Source organism: Nothoprocta perdicaria, unplaced genomic scaffold, assembly GCF_003342845.1.
Source record: "Nothoprocta perdicaria isolate Ctin4 unplaced genomic scaffold, notPer1 scaffold_10, whole genome shotgun sequence".
NCBI classification, from domain to species: Eukaryota; Metazoa; Chordata; class Aves; order Tinamiformes; family Tinamidae; genus Nothoprocta; species Nothoprocta perdicaria.
The window spans coordinates 190645-202106 of record NW_020454094.1 but is presented as its reverse complement, the minus strand read 5'-3'; positions in this window follow the sequence as shown (position 1 = coordinate 202106).

The window sequence follows — 11462 nt, the reverse complement described above, 5'->3', positions numbered from 1 at the left end:
TGATGCATCAGTGCTCATTTACTCTGCTTACTGTAGAGGAAAGTGAGATCTGAAAATCATGAATGACCAGTTTCCATCTTAGTCTCCAGTGCCATGATGCTCTTAGGGTTAGATATTACGAATATAGCGCTTAGAGCACACGTCACTCTGCATCTGTATCGGAAAAGATCCCTGTTAACAGTAAGTGCATTTCCATCTCTATGTGACACATATAGGTACAGACCTATTGTGAACTAAATGCCAGCACACTGCAAAACCGGTCAGCAGTTACTTGCATAGTCAAGAAATGAGGTGATTACCACAGAATATATTTTAAATCCCCTACCCCATCTACTGCTTCAAGAACCTGCATGGGAGGAACCCGGGGTCTCAGCAGAGCAGGTCGCACTGACCCCTCCACGCTGCTTTTGGTCAAAAGAAGTCAAAATAGAAGCTCACRGGAAGGAGAGGGATTTTGCTTGCTTACTGCTGTTGTCCTTGTGGATAATAACCTGGGGCTGATGTTCATAGGGATCACGTTAAAAGTCTTTTTTTCAGACTTCAGTCTTTTCCCATGTGATGATGGCACATGGGCCCCGTCCTGGTGYTTCAGGCATCCCAGAGTGGAGAGTCCCATCACTCAGTGGGAAGCTACTGTGATAGAAGAGAACTTCATCTTAATAAGTGATTTTGTTTTTTAAAAAATATGTTTTCATGGTCTGATGGTGAAGAAGAATATCCAAGATATGTTCCTCTGCCTGCACCAACACGCAGAGGTAACAACTGATTCAGTGGTATTTTCTCACCTATTAACAAGTCCAGCTGCCTTCTTGCATTTTTCATTTTAAGGTTATGGTTTTCTCTTGCTTCCGACTCCTTTCTCTCTAGAACATCATGGAATATGAATGTATGGATCTCCTAGAGCTTACATTGCATCGTGTGGTGTCTGGAGGTCTTCCAAACCCGCCTGGATGCCGCCCTGTGCCACATGCTCTAGGTGTGCCTGCTTGAGCAGGAAGGTTGGACTCGATGGTCTCCAGAGGTCCCTTCCAACCTTGAACAGTCTGTGCTTCTGTGATTCTGCGTGCATGTGCGAGTGCAGGAAATACATCCTGAACTCGAGTCTGCCTTTCGTGGCCCTGGCTCACGTTGTTGGCGACTCCCCTGCAATGGTGCCCAGTGGTTAAAGCGTTCTGTGCAGAGCCGGAGCCTCGTTGCAGACAGCCGGGGCATGAGCCCGCGCTGCTGCGTGGCTTTGTCACCCGGCCCCGGCCCCGTGCACGGGCTGTCCCCGAGGACACGGCTCCCCGCGCCGCTCRCAAGGCGCGCGGTCCCCGGCGTGACACGGTGCCACGGCCAGACCTTCCTGGCCGGCACACGTAGGGGCCAAGCAGAGCTCCCAGCCTCCACCTGGGAGCATCCAAGAGGYTCAGCCACATGTGCAGGTGTGAGGGACCTGCTCTGATCCCTCCTCTCCGCACACACATCCTTCCCTTCCCTTCCTAAAGAACGCAGGAAGGCCCAGATGCAGGTTTCTCCAGGTATACAGGTTTCCCTCATTGCTAATCATAGAATCACAGAATGCTTCAGGTTGGAAGGGACCTCAGAGGTCACCTAGTGCAACCCCTGCACACGCAGGGTCACCCAGAGCACGGGGCACAGGGCTGCGGCCAAGCGGGTTTGAAACATCTCCGAAGAAGGAGATAATATTCAGAAATCTTMAGAAGGAGGTAATATTCAGAAATGGCCACAAACTGAAGCACCAAGAGTTCTGCAGGAACTTAAGGAAACATTTCTTATCAGTGAGGGTGCCTGAGCGCTGGCCCAGGCTGCCCAGAGAGGCTGTGGAGTCTCCTTCTCTGGAGATCTTCAAGACCCGCTTGGACACAGCCTGTGCCACGTGCTCCAGTGACCCTGCGTGTGCAGGGGGTTGCACTGGATGGTCTCTAGAGGTCCAACCTCAAGGATTCCTATGAAATAGGGAGGGAAAGCAAAGAGGTGGTTCAGGACCCCCTGCCTATACGTGGAGGATGTGTTTCAGTCGTTGAAGCACAAGGCTGAGCCGTGGTTTCCATTGGGAATGCTGGGCACAGGGCTTGGACCGTCCTCCTGCTCGTGCTTCCAGCTGGCCTGCGCCCAACAGAGACGCTCCAACGGCTCTGGGGAGGAGAGAAGCAGGGCACGGCTCATCCGCGAGTCACCGCATAGCTGGCACAGGCCCACAGGGTCAGCACCATCCATACACTCGCCGGCAGTCATCGGGATGCCCCAGGACTTCATCGGGAGAAACACTCGTGCCTACGACTTGAGGGGCTTCCAGACATCGGGAGTTTTTGAGGGCCTGCATTCTGTGCTTGCTTTCTTAAAGCAGCACCTAAATGGGACATCTAATTGCTCCCACATAGGAAAAATCCTTTTTTTTTTTTTTTTTTTTTATTTTTAAGCAGTACTAGGTGCTTGGAAAGCGTGCCCACAATGCTTCCTGAAGCGGGAGCTGCAGCCGTGGTGCCCAACACCAGCGTCTCCTACGGATTTAGGGACACTGCTGTGTGTGAACGCGGCAGACTCGGTCTAGGCAAGAAGAAGCCATCGTCCGAGCCCCAGAGCAACCCCTTCCCATGGAGAGGGTGGCCAGGACCTTGGCGGGGAGCGTCCCGCAGGTTCCACGGCACAGCCCCGTGCCACCACATTTACTGAGAGCCGGGGGATCTTACGCCACTTCCAGCCCGTCAACCGTCACATTTTCCCACGGATTTTCCAGCAGTTCTGTCATCAGGTGTTTAAGTGAAAATGCAGTGCAAACASGATGACTGCAGAACAGGTCTGAGCCCTCGCTAGCCTGCCCCACGGGCGGCAGGAATTCGCCACGCGCTGGGCTGGGAACGGCTGGATTTTAGCTGCCGTTTCACGCCATTCCTGATGTTATTTTCTGAGCAGTAGCTTGTATCTAGCTCTCTTTTGCTGCTCAGAACCAATTTGCTGTTCATACCTTGGCGTTATGTTCAGAGCTCTTGTGCCAGGAAATGCCGTGCCAGTAAATGTCAGATGGGAAATGAGAAAACTACTCAAAAACTTGCAAAAATGCAGTACAGAGCTGTTTAAAAATATAATTGTGGTATATTTTTGCAGCCCTGAGATTTGTTTTGATGTGGCTGCAGCGCAGGGAGCCCACGTGGCAGGAATGACAGCCCGGCCAGACCAGTGCATGTCTCCACGCTTGCCCGGTCTCTTACCAGGACAGCAGGAATTCTTGAATTTTAAAACAAAATCGCAAAATTTAATTTTGCAAAGTCCATTTAGTCCGGATTTCCATCCCACGGTGTCCTCTCTCGTCGCACACTAAATGTATGTGAATAATGAATCCTCTAAAACCAATCACTCAGCGCAGACTTGCTTGAGCGGGTTCAGTGAATCGATCACTTGTGTTTGGAGGCAGTCATTAAATTCCCTTCTGTTCATCTGCTTCCCACAGGACTGGTCTGCTCTCCCCGTCAATCTCCCTCTCCCCGTCCTACAGCTGCTGCTCAGGGTCTTGATTTTGATAAACAATCTGTTAGCTGAAAATGGAGCCCCAAGTTACTGGAGCTAAATTATAATTATTCTACTCATCAGAAAGCTAGGCTTAGAAAGAAGCATATTGAAAAATGACAGACAGTGATAAATTTGGGGTTTCTGTACTAACAGTTTTGAAAATGTGCCACTTCCATTTAATTCTGCATTTGCGAAATGATAGCATTGCTTACAGCTCTTTACACCGTACCAGATTTTGTCTCTTAGATGTGGCATTGCAGAAATGACGTGATAAAATCATCGTGGCCTCTCGCTGAGAAAAAAAGCACCATCATTTTAGCAGGAAAAAAAAAAAAGGACGAATTTAATGACTCAACTTCTGTGGGGTCCGGGACTGTGTCCTCACCCCGCACTCCCACGTGCCCTGAATATGTTTATGGGGGAGCAAAAGCAAATGCGGATCCTGCTGGTGGGACGTGGCTCGTGGGTGAGCCAGGCAAAGCAGGGACTCTTCCTGCAGGACGGTCGCAGAGCTTAAAGCGGACACGGGTATTTGCAGGCTGCGTTGCAAGTGAGATGTGTGTGAGGTGTGGGAGCTCGGACGCGCAGCGTGCACGTCAGCGCTCGGAACTGCGTGTCCTGGTTGGCAAACTGAATGTCACCTCTCAAAGTCTAAGGACCTCAAATATGCTCTTACTTAAAAAAAAAAAAAAAAAAAAAAAAAAAAAAGCCTCCTTCTGGGCTTTCTGTGTCATTTTGGAGTTTGTTCTTTCTGCTTTGGCTGTAATCAATGTGCAAGACAGGAGCAGGTATTTGCAGGCTCCGACTTTTCATGGTTTCTGTTGTTGTTTAACAGAGCAGACGGGTGCGTGGCAGGGAGGTGAGGCACTCGGGCGCAGGGCGGTTGCAGCACCTGGGTGTTTCACCCGTTTCCTCTGAGTCACCTCCTGGTCGGGCACACCGGGAGCAGGCTGCGCTGCCGCAGGGGAGCCGGCCGCTTGCGCAGCAGTCCCGGGGCCGGCACAGCAGGCACGTTTCTGTTGCCTCGAGGGGGATGGATCAGCCACGCGGCGTGGGAGGCAGCCCGGGCACGGGCACTGCTCCCTCGCGGCCGGCCCCGTGCACGTGCACGTTCCTCAGCGGGGATGTTCCCTGCGGGATGGGACGCAGCTTGTGGCATGGCTAAGAAAGGGGTGGCAGCGTGGCACATGCCACTGCCGAARCACAGGGGCACATTTCCGCCTCCTGCCTTTAATTCCACTCTCTGAAGTCGCGGTTGGATACTGAATGGCAGGATCTGAGGTTTGGGCTGAATCCCAATTTCCCTGTGGACAGGGGAGCTGCGGGTTTCCTCATGGCATCACGTATCACACACTGTGCTGGTTTGGAAACCGGACCAAGAAATACACACTGAGAACCCTAAATAATGGTGGCAAAGCCCAGGGGAGCCGCTGGTTCCGTACCTGTTCGCTGGCCCTGGCACGCAGCAAGATCCCCAGGGCTCATCCCCGCTAACGCAACGTGCTTGGAGCTCACGCTTGGGCAACCAACAGGGCAACCCAGTTCCAGCCATGGCTCTTCTCATGTCCAAGCTGCTGCCTGGCTGCACGGGTCCTCTGGCTAGTTGAAGGATGGAGACAAGATCGAGTGTCCCAAAGCCGTGGGGAGCTGGGATAATGAGAGCCCAGCTTATCACCCGTGAGCTTAAACCACTGAGGAAGCACATCCTGGTGCCAACCCACTGAGCTCCTGCCTGTGAGTGGCTGGAATCCTTCCTCCCATTTCTCTTGGAAGTTATCATCTCCACCCACCCACCCATCCATCCATCTATCCTTCCCTGCACATGGTCTACATCTCCCATTTCTTCCTACCTGCTTTTGAGCTAAATTCCAATGTCTGCAGGTCCCATGTTTTGGGACTTGCTATAAAATAAAATAAAATAAAATAAAATAAAATAAAATAAAATAAAATAAAATAAAATAAAATAAAATAAAATAAAATAAAATAAAATAAAATAAAATAAAATAAAATAAAAATAAAATAAAATAATAAAATAAAAACAGGGACCAGATTGGTTTCTATTCACCATATTATTTCAGGAGGAGAATAATCCCAGCCAGCCTGTCAGTGTGTGGCATGCACCCACATTCGTGCCCACCAGGTGAGGGGCAGGCAGGGTGCCCAGAGTCTTTGCCACTCGCTAAAAGCATCTGTATCCCACAAAAAGGCATTGGGCAGSTGTTGCACGTGCCCCAGAGGCTCCTGGCCGCCCGGTTGCCGCTGTGCCGGGGCAGCGACGGATGGAGCACCTCGGAGCGAGCAGGAGCCCCGGCACAGAGCGCTCCGGGTGGGATCCGGTGGGATCTGGGGACGAAATACTTGAAGTTCAGCAGGAAAAACCAAGGCTGCTCCGGATCCTGTCTGTGCAACGTCCACCCTGGAGCAAAGCGCAAGCGCTACCGCGCCCCGCATCTCCTCCCTCGGAGGCGCCCGAATTGCGCGGAACAGGGCAGCGCTTTTCCCGTTTTTCCTGAAYCCCGGCGCTGGGGCACGGGAGCGCGCGGGCGCGCAGTGCCACCTAGCGCCGGAGCGCGCAGCGCAACGAGCCGCGCAGCGCAACGTGCCGCGCAGCGCCGCGCGCAGCGCCCTGCCCGCCCCAAAACCCGCCCCCAAACCCGCCCCAAAACCCGCTTTTTGGGTCCGCGCCCCAAAACCYGCCCTTTCTCCCTATTTCCCGTGCTATTTTTCCGCGCGGTCGCGGTTGCGCGGTGGTTCTTGGCGCCTTCCGCTTGCACTAGCCCTTGCGCGCGGTCCTTGGGCCGGGTTGGGTCCCCCCGAGCCTGGGCTCGCGCCTCGCTGCGCTGCCTCAGAGCCCGCGCTGCCTTCCTGCCCATCACGTCGGCACACGGGCGCGTTTCTGCACGGCTGCGACCTGCACCCGCTGCCTCGCTGCTAATTTTTACCTCATTTTTTAGGTAAAAATAGAGTGCGGCTTTGCGTGGTCTTCATATTGCACTTCACTGAATTACCTTGAACTGCCAGATGAAAATATTCGTTCTTTTTCCCACCACACAATGGCTTTTTTTTTTCCCCTAAGAATGCTCATTTTAAAGGTTCTTTTATTTCTTAAGTTCAACCAGAAGCTAATTATTCCTTTAAATTTTTCCATTTGTCCAGTCCAAATAGAGGGAGCTTTTCAAAATTGAAAAAATACATCCATATTTGAAAAACAGACAAAGCCAATATATATACTCCAGTGTCAGATGTGCTGAAAATCAAAGAGTTCCAGTTTAGAGATTTTTCACCCAAGGAAAAAAACTAATAAAAAGGTCAATTAATTCCTCATTCCTTCTGTGCTTTTATTTGGAAAAAAAAAAAAAAAAAAGGATCAATTTAGGAAAAGATGTCCTTTGTGAAAGACAAATGTGAGAGTATAATTTGTGATAAGCCAAAATCTCATTCCATAGATTGCTTAGCTCAAGGAAGAGCCTCTGAAATATGCTGCAGTTCTGGGGGATTTAGAGGTGCCCCTCGCCCTCCTCTCTCCCTGTTCCCTCCAGCATCTGCAACCTGGCTGTCCTTTCTCTACCCTTGCAGGGTTACCCTTGCAGTTACCCTGTGCAGGGATATCTGCCCTAATTCCCTATGTCTCACCTAATTCTTAGCACTTAGCTGTGGACCAGAAGAGGAAGCTGATTCCCAGTGCTGCATTTCCCCAATGAAAACTAGAAGGGAACTTGGCATTGTGCTGGGGAAGGTGTTTGCAGCATCTCGGGAGCTTCTGTCCTCCCAAATCCCTCTCTGGAAGGACTTTCTTGACTCATCTTGTGTCAATAAATGCTGCAGGAAGCACAGCAAGCTCAAATGCTGGATTTTATTGCTTTTGTTGGTTATCTGCTTTTGTTTTCCCACCTTTTAATTCTTTAATCTCCCCCTCTTTCTCCTAACCTATCTTCCTTGCACCTTCAAAGGATTTTCCTTCTTTGTTCTTTCTCCACCTCCTTTTCCTCCTCCAGACGCTGCCGTGTGTGCTGGGGTCCCTGCAGCAAAAGGGACTGCACTGAGTTGCATTTATTCACRGAGCAAAACCACCCGGGAACCTAGTAGTCCTCATCTGGATTATGGATCCAAATCCGAGGAGCTAAGAAAAGCCTAAAGAATAACCCACGAGGCCAGAACATGTGGTTTAGCGTGAGTCATGAAACACGTCGCCATGTGGAAATTCCTCCCTTGAACACGCTGCTCTAATCTCCGCAGCGGTAATTGGACTGGGTAACTTATTCCATGTGTGTAGGGATGGACACTTCAGATCAATGTCGGTAATTTATTTGATGGTGACTGCTTATGGGAGCAATAAAAAYGTATACCATCACTCCGGCCGCATATAGATAGTTTCTGCAGGTGTCGCAAGGGACCTAGGTCTGATTGAATTGTAATTCTCATAAGTGTAACACAGTCAGTCTGTGCTTAGACAGATATATGTGGGCTGAAAACCTGCCACAAAAGCATACAAATGTATTAGAGAGCCTACACTTGCTCCGTGTCTATAGAAACTCAATATCGTGAGTACAGATTATGTGATTTCAGTCTAGTCTTCCTCGGTGCGTTTCTGGGCTGCGTGTATTGTCTTCAATGTGATTTTTTTTTAGGTGCTTAAACTATTGTAATCAGGAATCTAGGTCAAGTTTTGCAACTTGAATTGGAAAACAGGCAAGGCACTCGTTATCAGGGACCTATAATGCTAGACACAGTCCATGCATTAGTTTGTCCCTAATTTGCAAACCTTCCACTTTGATTACTGAGGGTTTTGGGTTTTTTTTTTCTTTTCAACTTAATGACACTGTGAGTTTCTTCGTTAGTAAAATCTCGGGGCATAGATGGTCTTTTCTTTGTTCTACATTGCATCACCTCAAAGGCAGCTCTCTCCTCTCTAAAGTATCAAGAACTGTATTTGTAACAGATGAGAGATCACTAAAGTAGCCTTGAAACAGACCTAAATAAAGCAGGGGAGAGTAATAACACGGCTCCTCTCCACCGTGGATTTCAGCAAATGTTCCTTTTCCTTTCCACACAAATCTCGAGTATATATCTGCCAGAATTTCCAAGGAAGACAACGCTACCTTAATATAAGAAAAGAAGCTGGAGCCCCAGCAGGGGTAAATGAGTTTCCTGCAGGTTTCGAAAGATTTCTCTGATCCAAAGTGGGGTGCTTGAGCAGTTCAGATAATGAAATGAAATGAATTTTCAGCCGCTATAGAAGCGCTGTTCAGTGGACCCAAACACGGATCACAATTGCTGCTTGCTGGGTAAAATTAGTCTCTCCCAGATGCTCGTTTCTTCAAAAGGTCCCATTCCTTTTATTTTAAGGAGCCCGTGCTCTGCGAGGGCCCCTGTGCGGGCTGCGCGCCCGGCAGCTCCTGCGGCGCGGGACGCTCCGTCGCCGAGGCCCGGATGTGCCACCACGTGGAGCGCGGCCCCGTCCGCCAGCGAGAGGCTCCCCGGCGGCGTCTGCGCACCGAGAGGCTCCTCGGGAGCGGCCGGGGAAGGGAATCGGGTCAGGAGGGAGCGGTTTCCTCCCGGTTTGTTTGCTCGCCCTGGGAATTGCGGCAGGCGCGGGGGGCACTGGAGAAACGAGGCGGCTCCTCCCCAGCTTCGGGCCATRTTCACACCATGGGGCCACCATGTAGGAACAGTAATTTACTTGCAGCGGGAGAGCGGCATTAGGATTCTCCCTCCTCCGGTGTCCTTGTCCACGCTCAGCGGAGGGCATGAAAGATGGGATCTGCTCCGCGTGGTTTTGAAGCCCTGCTGAGCTCGCACTGGGACAACCTTGGGCAGGAACCATCTGCCACCTACGGCATTTGGTCCCGCATCCCGCATCAGTCTGGACACATCGTCCTGATGGGTGACGTCTGTTCTCACAAGTCATTGCAAATCCTATCAGCCCCTGGGAGGAGTGGAGGAACCTTGATGCTGCTTGCTATGAGGACAGCCAAGCGCTAATCTCCTCAAAGCATGCTCGAAAAGTTGTTCTGGATGGAGGTGTGCTCTGAAGACAAGTCCCTCAACACCATCCGACAYAAATAACTATTGCTCTTGTGTCCAGGAGAAATATCAGCTCATCCACACCTGTGTCGCCGGTGGTGCTCTGGAGACGTGTCCTCTGGGAAGGTGGGTGTTGTGGGCAATGCTTCCACAAAGTCCTCCTTGCTTCTATGTTCTTGCAGCACAACATGCCCGGTAGCTCCACGGGTCACGACGTCCACCTACGCAGTGCTCATGCAAGCAATGATAGGACAGGAGGATAGCCCGTGCTGATATGGATATGGGTAACTGCTTTTATTGCAGCCTCTCAGAGCCCTCTTTCCACCCCTGTGAGCTGTGTCTTCTGCTTTTGACTATTCAAACTGTCGGAATGTCACATTCCACCTTAAAAAAAAAAATGCCTGAAAAAAGGGCCACCTCCATCTGGATCAGATCAATCATTCGTCAAGTCCAGCGTTCTTTTATCTGCAGCAGCCCATGGTGGACGCTCGGAGAAGGAGCGTCGTACACCAGGCAAGCACACTGTAGTTCTTATCTTTGAATATCTCRGGTTCAGCTAGGTCAGGACTGAGGGATCTTCTAAGCTAGAGGTAGCTCCAAACCACTTTGGAAACTACTGTAATGCCAACCCCCATTAATATAAATAATYTCTTCTCTTATAAATGTATTCTTTATTTTTCTCTAAAGCATCCTGCAGAAAATGTTCTGTGAAAGTCCCTCCTTTCACCTTGCTGTGAATATGGTGTCCAGCAGCTTACTGACACGGAAATCTGCCAAATCTGGGCATTGTCTTTGGAAAACTGATGGACGATCATTCCATGCTTTTCTTCTCATTGCCAGTCTTGAAGCGAGTGGCCCTTCACATATGTATTTCCTATTCTTCCTTCCTTTCTTTCCCTTTGCCCAGGTAAAACATTGGAGTTTACTAAAATGCAAGGCACTCTGCAATGGTCCTGTTACTCTTAGCAATACGAGATGCTGGTTTCAGTCCAGGAGCACCTGCCCGTCCTGGATGTGTCTCGTCTTGGCGGCCTGGTGGAGCTTCCCACCCATCCGGGCCCAACGCACCTCAGCAGCCTCCCGCCGGTGCTCGGGGTTCGTGTTTTCTCTCTCGGATGGTGATATTTTCCAGGCGCTGAACACTAAATCGGAGACAGACACCCCTTTTTCTGAGCAGAGATCCCTTGAGCATGCAGATGTTTCATTTCCAAGCAGGCAAGTTGAACTTTGTTTGCAATAAAGTCCTCCAAATAATACCATTCTCCTTCAAGAAACATCTCCCATTGGCAATTATTATTCTTAAACTTCCTTTTCTTTTTTATCCCTAATCCAAAGGAGCTAATAGGTTCTATGTGCAGGAGGCATATTTGATGCAGAAAAAAAACCCAGACACAAACAATAAGCACTTCCCTTCAAGGACTGGCCCAGATTGTCCATTAATTGTTTTAATTTGTCTCATGTGGATTTGCATCAAATCTGTACTGAAATCACTTAAAGGTAATTGACTATAATGGACTTTGTTGCTCACTTTCTATGGAGTCCATTCGTGGAGGTGCTGCCACCAGCGCATCCGCCCGGGATCTCATGGAAATTCTGGGGGAAATTCTGGTGGGAACTGCCCTGGTGAGAGTGAGTGGCGCGAGAGCAGATCCTCGCCTGGACTCCCAAGCAAAGTGCAGCCACTGACTGCCGTGGTGGGCGCCTGTTGAGTGTCCCCACGAGGGTCCCAGTGAGCATCCCCACAAGGATTCCCATGACGGTCTCCACACAGGTTCCAGTGGGAGTCCCCGCGAGAGTCCCAGCAAGGGTGCCCATGAGGGTCCCTGCAAGAGTTCACATGAGGGTCCTCATGAGGGCCCGCACAAGGGTCCCAGTAAGGATCCCAGTACGGGTCCATGCTAGGGTCCCATTAAGGGTCACCAGGAGAG